Source organism: Typopeltis vanoorti, chromosome 16 (assembly GCF_054136105.1).
Source record: "Typopeltis vanoorti isolate ZY-2024b chromosome 16, IOZ_Tvanoo_1.0, whole genome shotgun sequence".
NCBI classification, from domain to species: Eukaryota; Metazoa; Arthropoda; class Arachnida; order Uropygi; family Thelyphonidae; genus Typopeltis; species Typopeltis vanoorti.
In genome coordinates this window covers 104,634,262-104,644,984 of record NC_143564.1, presented here as the reverse complement: position 1 = coordinate 104,644,984, position 10,723 = coordinate 104,634,262, and positions in this window count along the sequence as shown.

Below are 10,723 nucleotides of genomic sequence, written 5' to 3'. Positions count from 1 at the left end.
CTTATTTTTGTACCAATGATGGAATTATGATGGGTTCGAAATCTTGGAAAGCTGGGAAAGAATTACTACAGTTTTTTTTTTACCTCGAAATATTCAATTGATTTACTTAAATTTAAATAATAAACATAACTTAAATGTTTCTCGAATATTTTCTCCGTTGCAACGCGAGCATCATCACTGGCCCTGTCCGCTGATGTTTTGGAACTGATTATCTAAGAAAAATTATTACTATTTTTATTTTAATCGAGCGATTTTATTATGCAATTTATGACTGTTTTATCCTCAACACATGCATCTGATGACATAAAAGAATTTTATTTATTTATTTATTTACTTTTTGGCACAGAAGCATTTTTGTTTTGTTTTACTTTTTTCATAAGTAATTCAAGACATATTTATTCTATGTGTGAGAAATGAAAACGCTCGACCTGTGAACACATTCATAATCATTATAAGTAAATGATAATAAATTGTCAGTTATCATTGATAAAATGAGTTTTTCTTCACATCTAAAACTGGGTAAAACATACTATATATATATATAAGTAAAATATAGGTAAAACTATATATATATATATATATATATATATACCAGGGGAAGGCTCTGGAAAGTTCTAATAAACACCTAAAACAAAAATGATATTCAAGCAACAACTATAAGAACTTAAGTTACTTTCATCACTCTGCTATTAGTAAGTTCTTTCTTGTGGTTATATCAGTTGCTTTAATATCATTTTTGTTCTACGTGTTTATCAGACCTTTCCACACACACACACACACACACACACACACACACACACACACACATGTATATATATATATATATATATATATATACATGAAAAATTTACATCATTACTTACTTCCTATCTACAATTTTCCTTCAAATCAGTCTGTTAGCTGTCAAAACGCCAATATTATCAGATCTTATATTTCTATCTTCTAAGGCACTTTTTACCGTATCAATCCACCTATATATATCTTAGTCTTCCTCTGAGTCTTTTTCCTGCCAACCTGACAGAGAACACTTGTTTTGCTAATCTTTCCTCGCCCATTCTGTTTAAGTTACCATACCACCTGAGATTAGCTGTGCTAACGCATTCCTGGATGCTGACAAAGTCAAGTTCTTTCCTAATATTCTCGTTTTGAATATGATATTGCCATTGATGTCATCTGTTCGTGCTCCTAATCTTTCTCAGGACTCTCATATCTGCAGTCTCTAGTCTTTGGTCAAGTGTTCTACTTCTGACTCAGCTCTCAGATCCATAAGTTAAAACTGGTTTGAACACAGTCTTGCATACAGCTAATTTAGTGTTGAGAATAATTTCTCTCTTATTCCATATACATTTTTTCAGTTGACTTCCTACCGTACCAGTTTTGTTGATTCTTATGTCTATTTAAATATTTAATTTACCATCTTCGCTAAAAATCAAGTAGCTGAAATGTTTTACTTGTAGTTCCACAGGTTCTCCTTTCACAACGCAGTTGACATTTTCAACGATTCTGCCTATTTTCACTGTCTTTGTCTTTTTATTGATGACCTTCATACCATATGTATTACAACAGTTATTCAATTTAGTCAGGAAATCTAGGAGACTTGTAGCGGATTTGTTCAGAAGTATAACATCGTCCGCATAAAGCAAAGAGCTGACATTAACATCTCCAATTTTGATATCATGTTTAATACCACTTTCCTTCATAATGTGATCCATATAGATAATGAATAACAGAGGGGATAATGTACATCCTTGTATCACACCAGATTTAACATTAAACCATCTTCCTGTACTTCCTTCAATTCTAACTGCTGACTTGCAACTCAAATAAAGACTAAGTATTGCTTGATATAATGCCCCATTGACACCATATACCTGTAGCGTATTGAACAGCTTCTGTCTTGGCACCTTGTCATATGTATTTTCCAGATTTACTAAAAATACAGAATTTACTAAAAATACAAACTTAAATACAGATCTTTGTGATATTCTCATGCTTTCTCAACTATTTGTCGTAAAGTGAAGATCTGATCCTAACAGCCTCTATTTTGCCTGAATCCTGCTTGTTCTTCACCAAGCTTTTCTTCCACAATTCTTCTCAACCGTTTCTCAAGTATACTTGTATAGATCTTGCCAGGAACACTCAGTAGGGAAATACCTCTGTAATTCTCACATTCAGTTTTATTTCCCTTTTTATATATGGGTACTATGAGAGCTCTACTCCAATCAACGGGAATTCGTCCCTCTGTCCATGCTTTCTAAAGTATGTAGTGCAGCCACCGAAAGACTTTTATACCACCATACGTCAGCATTTCTGGTCGAATTTCATCTACTGCTGCTCCTTTCCACATTTCAACCCTTTGGTGGCTTTTTCTACTTCAAGTAGGAATATGTATTTCTAATTGCATGCCTGGGCAGTGTTTTTTATCACTGTGATGTCACTGATTGTTTCATGTAACAATTTTTTGAAATAATTACTCCATACTTCAAGGATATCTTTTTCTCCTGTTTTCATGTCACCTTTATCATATCTAATTCCTTTTACAGCACTCTTTCCTCTATTTCTGAGCTTCTTCAACCACCTCCAGAATATCTTGCCACCTTCTTGATATTTATTTTTTATGTTCTTGCCAAAGTCTTCCCATGCCTTTTGTTTAGCTAGTTTTACACAGTATTTATATTTCTTACATTTGTCTCTGTATTCTCTAAGAGCACAAGCTGGCTTATTTGCCAGGAACTTTTGATATGCTTTCTTCTTTTCCTTCACTGCCTCTTTAACTTCCTGTGTCCACCATGGAGTTCTGATTTTTCTATCCTTACAGACAACCTCACCACATGCCTCTCTGGCTGAATCAATCAGTGTTTTCTTCAGGGCTTGCCACTGAATCTCCAAGGTTTGGTTTCTGTTCTCAAACTGTTTCATTTTTTCTTGAATATTTGTGTATTTTAGTCTAGAGTTCATATCTGAGAGCTGCTCAAATTTCATTCGCTTTAAAACTTTCTTATATATTCTTCTTTTCAATATGAAATTCAATGTTATCCTGCTCAAGACTAAATAGCGATCACTTCCAATTTCAAATCCTCTGTACACTCTAGTGACCTGCACCAGTGGAGAAACATGACTATCAACAACAACATAGTCAATGAGATTTTTCTTATTCCTTGCCTCTTCTCTCCATGTGAATTTGTGCACATTTTTATGTTGGAACATGGTGTTAGTAATAACCAGTCCATGTCCTGAGCAGAAATCGATCAGGTATTTGCCATTATTATTAGATTTGCTCTTTTCTCCAAATTTCTCCAAAACATTTTTGTATGTCTGACAATCATTTCCTACTCTGCTATTTAGATCCTCGACAAGGACCAACTTTTCCTTTTTCATTGTGCCAGTTACTTTTTCTAAAGCCTCAACAAATTCCTCCACTTCTACCTTAGAACCTTCTATGGGACCATAGGCACAAATAAGTCTCATTTTCCAGTTTCCCATTCTGATATTTGCTCACATCACTCTACTTCAGACTGCCTGCCATTCAAGAAGATAAGCTTCATATTTAGTAATGAAGATTTATTTTCTTGATCCTTATAATTAGTAATAATATTAGTGGTTTACAGATCAAGTGTTGATCAATTTTATTAACTTAACTAACTAGTTTCGCTAAACTTTAGCTGTTGGCGTCTTCAGGGAAATAGACTAGAATAATTACAAATAAAATAGTGTCGTTAGCAACAGCTAGCAAGTTTAGCTAGCTGTTGCTAAGGAACTTTCTGTAGTTTGTATTAAAGTTCATTTCTTTTGTTTTAGTTGGTTAAGTTAATATAATTGATCAACACTTGATTTGTAAACCAAAAATATTATTACTTCATATTTAGTGTTGAATTATATGGCTACTTCTTTTCCTTGATTGTCATTGCCTAAATATAACATTACGTATTTATGCTCAGAAAGATCTCACCAGTTTTTGTCGTTTTTGTTTCAATCACCCTGTTATGTCAATCTGGTACTTACCTAATTCCTCAGCTAGCTCTATTTCTTTGCATTTAGGCTTCTTATGTTGATAGTACTAATCTTAAACTCTGGTGATGTTGAGTTGGGGTGTTTTCACATTTGTTCCAGTAGCTGACTTTTCGCTGTTGCCCTGGTTCCCTGACGGAAACAACGGTGGCCTTGTTTAACCGGGCGACGGTCAGCAGCATGAAATTCTGTCATGTTGCACCATTATTTTGTGTTTCGGTTTAAGCCAATAAGAATACAATTTGGTTGCTAAATCCCAAACTGCCAGCCCATCCTCGTTCGTTCAGTATCCAGGTAGATATAGATACCTAACTGGGTTCACCACGAGAAGGTGAGAATTGAACATTAGGTCAGAAGCCTTGGTTGGTTCTCCGCATTTTTTAAAGACTATTATGCGGAGGTCTCCTCTCAGTTATACAGCTTTGACCCTTAAGCTACCCATATATATATATATAATTGTTCAGAAGTTGAATCATTTCGTTGAATGATTCAACTTTTTCAGGTATCATAGGCAAAGAATTATACAAAAAAAATGACAGAGACATGATAAAAGTACATCAACAGATCTAGTATAAAAGACAATAGTACATTTTAAAAACAGGAATGCGAGCTTGAGTTCCAAATTAAAGTTGACTACGTGCTGAGCTGTCACGAGTGCGCCAATACTGAACAGAAGCAATGTGTGCGTCAGAGAGATTGAAGCTAAGGCTGTTGTTAATATGGAATGAATCTAGTGAAATTTCTCTAGATTCGATGATCTTTCTTTCGAGAAACACATGGATATTACAGGTTTTTGGCCAGTCTACCAGGTTTGGCGCCTTCATCTGAGTTAATATATATATATATATATATATATATATATATATTTTTTTTTTCCATCTCAATAGCCGATCGCTCTTCTGGTAAACTCAAAATATCGATATATAGAAAGCCCACACATGCCAACAGATATCTGCACAGTCAGTCCCATCATTTCCCTCCTCATAAGCTTGGAATAATTTCCACCTTGGGACATAGAGCCCGTTTGATGACCCAAATGAACTTCTTACAGAAATAAACCATCTGAAAACTTTCTTTCGAAGTTAATGGATATTTCAAGAAAATCATTGAAAAATTCCTTCTTAATCCTCCTAGACATCACTCAGAAGAAACAAATAGATTCAAAGGCAATATATCTATTCCTTATATAAGTACTGTTTCACATAAATTAGCAAAAGTTCTTAGAAAATACAATACAATATCAGAACCTTGTTCACTCCACTTTCAAAGATCCGTTTATTAATTAGCCACCCAAAACCTTGTCATCATCAACTCAAATACCCTGGTGTATATAAAATATTGTGTGAGTGTGATATTCCTTATTTTGGGCAGACAGACAAATCTGTCGAATTGCGTATGGAAGAACACATGAGGGACATTACTTACAAGAGACAGCGAGCGAGTGCATTATCAAGTCATATCCTTTTCTCGGCTAATCCTAATGATGAAAACCAAAGTCACAAAGTCTGCTGGGAAAAATCTACTAACAGTGATGAACTAGAGAGAAAAATCGTGGAATCTAGAGAAATCATCTTCAATCCTGTTCATCTAAATAACAACTTGAGCTACAACCTCCCAGATAGTCATTCAGCTGTAATCATGTACTGGCGTTCACGTGAGGCTGCAAGCACGCACTCTCTCAACAATGCAACAAACAAAAGAATAGCTTCAAATACAACTACAACGTTTTCATGCTAATTATGCATAGAGACTGTCCATGTTGTTCATAGTCGTTTATCCTTCAATGTTTAGTGTTTTTTCTTTCTTTTATAATGTCACCTGAAGAAGGCTGTTACAGGCCGAAACTAGCAGTGTTTTTATATTAAAACCTTTTTGCTTAAATCTCGGTTCTAGTCATTCAATTCTTAATAAAACTATGTATGTTAACCGAGTTAATGATCATTCTCTCTCATATATATATATATATATATATATTATTATTATATTTTTTAATAAAATATTCATTCATGGCACTCAAAACTAAACGTCAAATTTCAACATTAAAGTAACTAAAGTGGGGTAGCTTACAATAATGAGCGGGAAACATTGTTTAAGTAAGATTTCAATAAATTTTATTATCTAGAGAAATGACAATTAATATTTCACAGTTTAAAATATTAAATTCTAAGTTCCGATAGCAAATCATCTATACATACAGTTTCAGAGAAGGATAAGCTCATAGCAGAAGATGAAGGGAACTTGAAAATTATGGTAAACAATCAGAACTACAAATGAGGTTCCTGAATCAATTTAGGAACTTTGCTTCTCGATACAATTATGTAACTATTTCCAACATAAAGCAATGATCATATCTCATACTATATTTAAGCTGGAGATCTCGACCTAAGAAAGGATATTAATATAGTGGGAGCGATTCGAGCCAGTAAACATCTTGGAACCGCTGTCTATTCTAGCCACGCGATCGATGCGAGAAGAAGAAGAATGGTCGTTATATCTAGCAGAGGTGCTAGAATTGGTCTTATGACTAGGTATAATCAGAAAGTGTGAAAGAGCATCTGTTTTATTATTCTTAAGGTATCGTTAAAAATGGAGTACAGTACCAGATAACAATTGAGTACAACGGTTATTCACCAAAAACAAGCAACAAGCTTATTTGCATGTTTCAATAACTGAAACTTCAAATTTCTGTTATTTCATACCAACGGAAAGAAAGACAAAAGTATGTCATGAAACAACTTTCAAAAATAAAATTTAAAAAAAAAAGAAAGAAAGAAAAGAAAACATTTCAGAAGCAAACTGGTTTCTTGATATAAGCCATAAACCACGTGAATTTTGGCTGTGAGATCACAATTTTGGAAATACCCATTGACTACTCAAACAGAATTGAAGAAGCAATGTAAATTTCTGATAGGCGCAAATCTCTTTAGCTTCAGACAAACTAACATTTACTTGTATAAATGATATTTGGCATTTCGAATTATTCACTATGATATATGATTCGTAACGTAAATGTGTGAATTGGTAATTATAACGTCATTATTATTTGTTTGATTGCAATAATGCACTTCCTACTTGAAAACTTCAATAGGTTTCAGTCTAGTCAATGGACAGGAAGATAGCCAATCCAATGTAGCAAGACTGCATAATCGCTTATTTAAAAATTATGTAAAAGCCGTCAGACCACGGGTACATCATTCAAATACCACAGTAGTCCGGCTTTTTTTCTTTCCAAAATTTCTGATCGCTGTGGTAAGTATATATTTTTGTTGTTGCCTCTCAAAACAATTTGCTCCCTGGTGATCTGTTATTTAAAATAACGTTTCTCATATTTTGTAACAAGTGAAAATATTTAAGTTGTAATGAACAGAGGAAGGGGTAATACTGTTTCGAAGAATTAAAATTCTCATATATATATATATATATATTATTGTTCAGTTTTTCACTGAACAGTAGGTATATACGAGGTATATACATTCCTACTTTATAAATATAGTGAGAATGACTGTTAAATTTATATTAAGATAGCAAATTAAGTTAAACAAGTAATTATATTCTTGTTTTATTCCTTCACCCATGCGTAAACAAAGCTTGTGTGTGAAATATCTTCAGACTAAGTACTTAGTCTGAATATATTTCAGATATTTTGCTATGCATTATGGAATACTAACTTTGTATTCCATAATAACTTTAGTATTATTCCTTAGTAATAACCTTAATATTCCTTAGTATTATACTAAGGAATATTAATTTCCTTAGTATTCCATAATGCACAGCACCTCCTTTCTTCTTCTTCTTCTTCTTCTGCAGCTTCTCCCACTTAAGTGGGGTCACTGTTTCTTATGAGTCTCCTCCACACCTTCCTGTCTTGGGCTGTCACCACATCCAAGTTCTTCATCTTCAAATCCTCTTCTACCAGCTCCCTCCATCTCTTCTTTGGCCGCCCACGCTTCCGCCTTCCTTGCACATCCATCTGCATGACCCTTCTTCCCACATATTCGTCCTCCCTCCTCATCACATGACCAAACCATCTCAACCTTGCCTCCTGTATTTTCGCTCCTAAGTTCGTAACTTTCACTGTTCCCCTGACATAGTCATTTCTCAGATGATCCTTTCTGGTCACACCGCACATCCACCTAAGCATTCTCATCTCTGCTACTTCCATCCTGCTAATGTTATTTTTCCTCAGGGCCACAGTTTCTATAGCATATGTCATAGCTGGCCTCACTACTGTCCTATAAATTTTGCCTTTCAGATTGATCGGCACCCTCTTATCACATAACACTCCAGCCATCTCCCTCCAGTTCCTCCAACCTGCTTGTATCCTGCATCCCACTTCCTTCTCACCTCCTCCATCTTCTTCCACTGTCGAACCTAAACAATTTACACAGCACCTCCTTTCTGCTGTGTAAATTGCTATGCACTAGGAAAAAGTCATTGCTGCAGGCAATAATGGGAAGGCAGTTGTATATAAAATATATGGTAGCAGTAAAATAGTATCATATACACTATTTTAGTATACTGTATATATAACCACTCGTCCAAGTGCTTAGTGTATCCGCTCTCCAGCCAAGAGGCTGCTGGTTTAGATCATGCGTAGGCATGGATGTTTGTGACATTCTCCCAATATGGATTGGGTCACCATGGAGTTAGTAGACCCAAAACCTCCCGCAATGGGAGAGGATTTCACCCTGCCGTGAGTAGAAATATAGGCTGTTCATTTTTTTTTCTTTCATATATAGGACTTCCGCATTGATCAGTATTTTCCCTGGTGTAGCTCCCAATGATGGGATATCAATGAATGTCGAAACCTGTCTAGATAGTAATCCTTCCCAGAATGCACGGCAATATGAAGACTGGAAAGGAACTGTTCATTATAGGATGATAAGGCAATTGCTTTGAAGTCAACTGCCATTGTATAAAGTACCGTAGTCGTGAAGGTACTTCACGCGCAACCATTGTTTGCCGAAGCTTTGGTAAATTGTCTATATAATCTGCTAACCATGCGGAAAAAAAGTTCTGCCATAAACCCTGCGGAGGTCGCGGTCGAAAAAATTGCAAAAATGCGATAAAACTTAAAAAAAAAAAAAACACTGCAAATATAATACGTGATGGTTTATTTATTTTCAGTTACAATCAATAAATTAGTAAACAAAGAAACAAAGAAAAAAACCCTAAACCAATACTATACTGACATCGGAGTTCGCAGTATCTCTCAGATAAAATTTACTATCAAATATCACTCTCGCAGTCGACTCTATGATTCACATCATCGCACTCGAGTAGCAAAATCACTGAATCTCTTCAACATTTGGTGGATTATCCATTCGATATATTTTTCCAGCCATTTTCAACATATATAAATAAATAAATAAATAAATAAAAACTAATCCATCCAATATTATACTGACATCGGAGGGCGCGGTATCCCTCAGATGCAATTTACTATGAAATATTACACACTTTCATAACATGTGTTAAACCAAAACTTACCACATAAACAGTGTGGAATATCACTCGTAATATATGCATGCGCAGTTACTCATAGATAAAAGTTCCTCACTTCACTGACGGGAATCGAACGGAGACTGATTATATATTTTATTATATTTCCTAACCAATTTTTATTTCTTTTTATTGCTGAATAATTAAAGAGAATATTTATTATATTATACATTTAGATATTATTAATTATTATTATTAGTCTATATACTTTTATAATATTATTATATAAAATATACAATATAACTTATGAAATATAAGTGACAGCAATTTTCCCCAAATATGGAATCAAATTTCGCTTACATATTTGTATTCGATAGATGCACAAGTACGCCAATGCGATCATTTCTTTTTAAATATTATATTAAAATAATAGCCTCTCCTAAATTCAGACAAAAATAACTACGTTATGTAAATTACTAAACTGAAGATCGCATCTAAACCTCAGTAATTCATTCACTCATTAGCGGTTACATTCGGTTATTGCTGTTTTCTATAATGTTAACGGTAATTTTAAATATTACCGGTACTTGTCTTTTGTTAGTGCTCTGAGGAATTTCTGAAATCAAACTTCTACTCAGTTGAAATTAATAAACCTATAATGAAGAACGATAACCAAGGCGGTCTTCTAGATATTGCAGCTGCTGCTCCCTTCAGAGCAGCAGCTGCAATATATCTCCCAAAGAGCTAGAAAATTGTACTTTTTCGTAAAGAAAAAATTAATGTGCAAGGCTTCGCATTTTCTGATAATTGCTTCATTAACCACTCTAAATTTCAGAGAAAAAATCGTTTTTTTTTTTTCAATCATCAGAGATAGAACATCTTATCTATTGAGAGAATCTTTTCTATCTCTGAAAGAAACTCTCAATTTTCTGCACGTGAATGCATCTTACTGGAACAGATATGTCAGACCTCATGTTGGTTCGATCGGTATGGATCCAATATTTTGTCTGCTCATATAGCAAATTATAAATTTTTGTCTATTTAGCATTACTTTCATTTGCTTTGATCTCTTCTTTTAAAGAATGCGACTGGAATTTTTTTTTCTGTCTTTTAGGTAACATTTAATCGTTTTTACTTTCGATTTTTTTCGTTCGTTTTTCATACACTTCGTGTTTATTTTCGCTAAATGCGAATAACGCTTCCAACTATTAACATTTCTTTCTATTTGCCGTCAAAATTCCTTAGTTTCAAAAGAGTGTCATACAAGAATTTC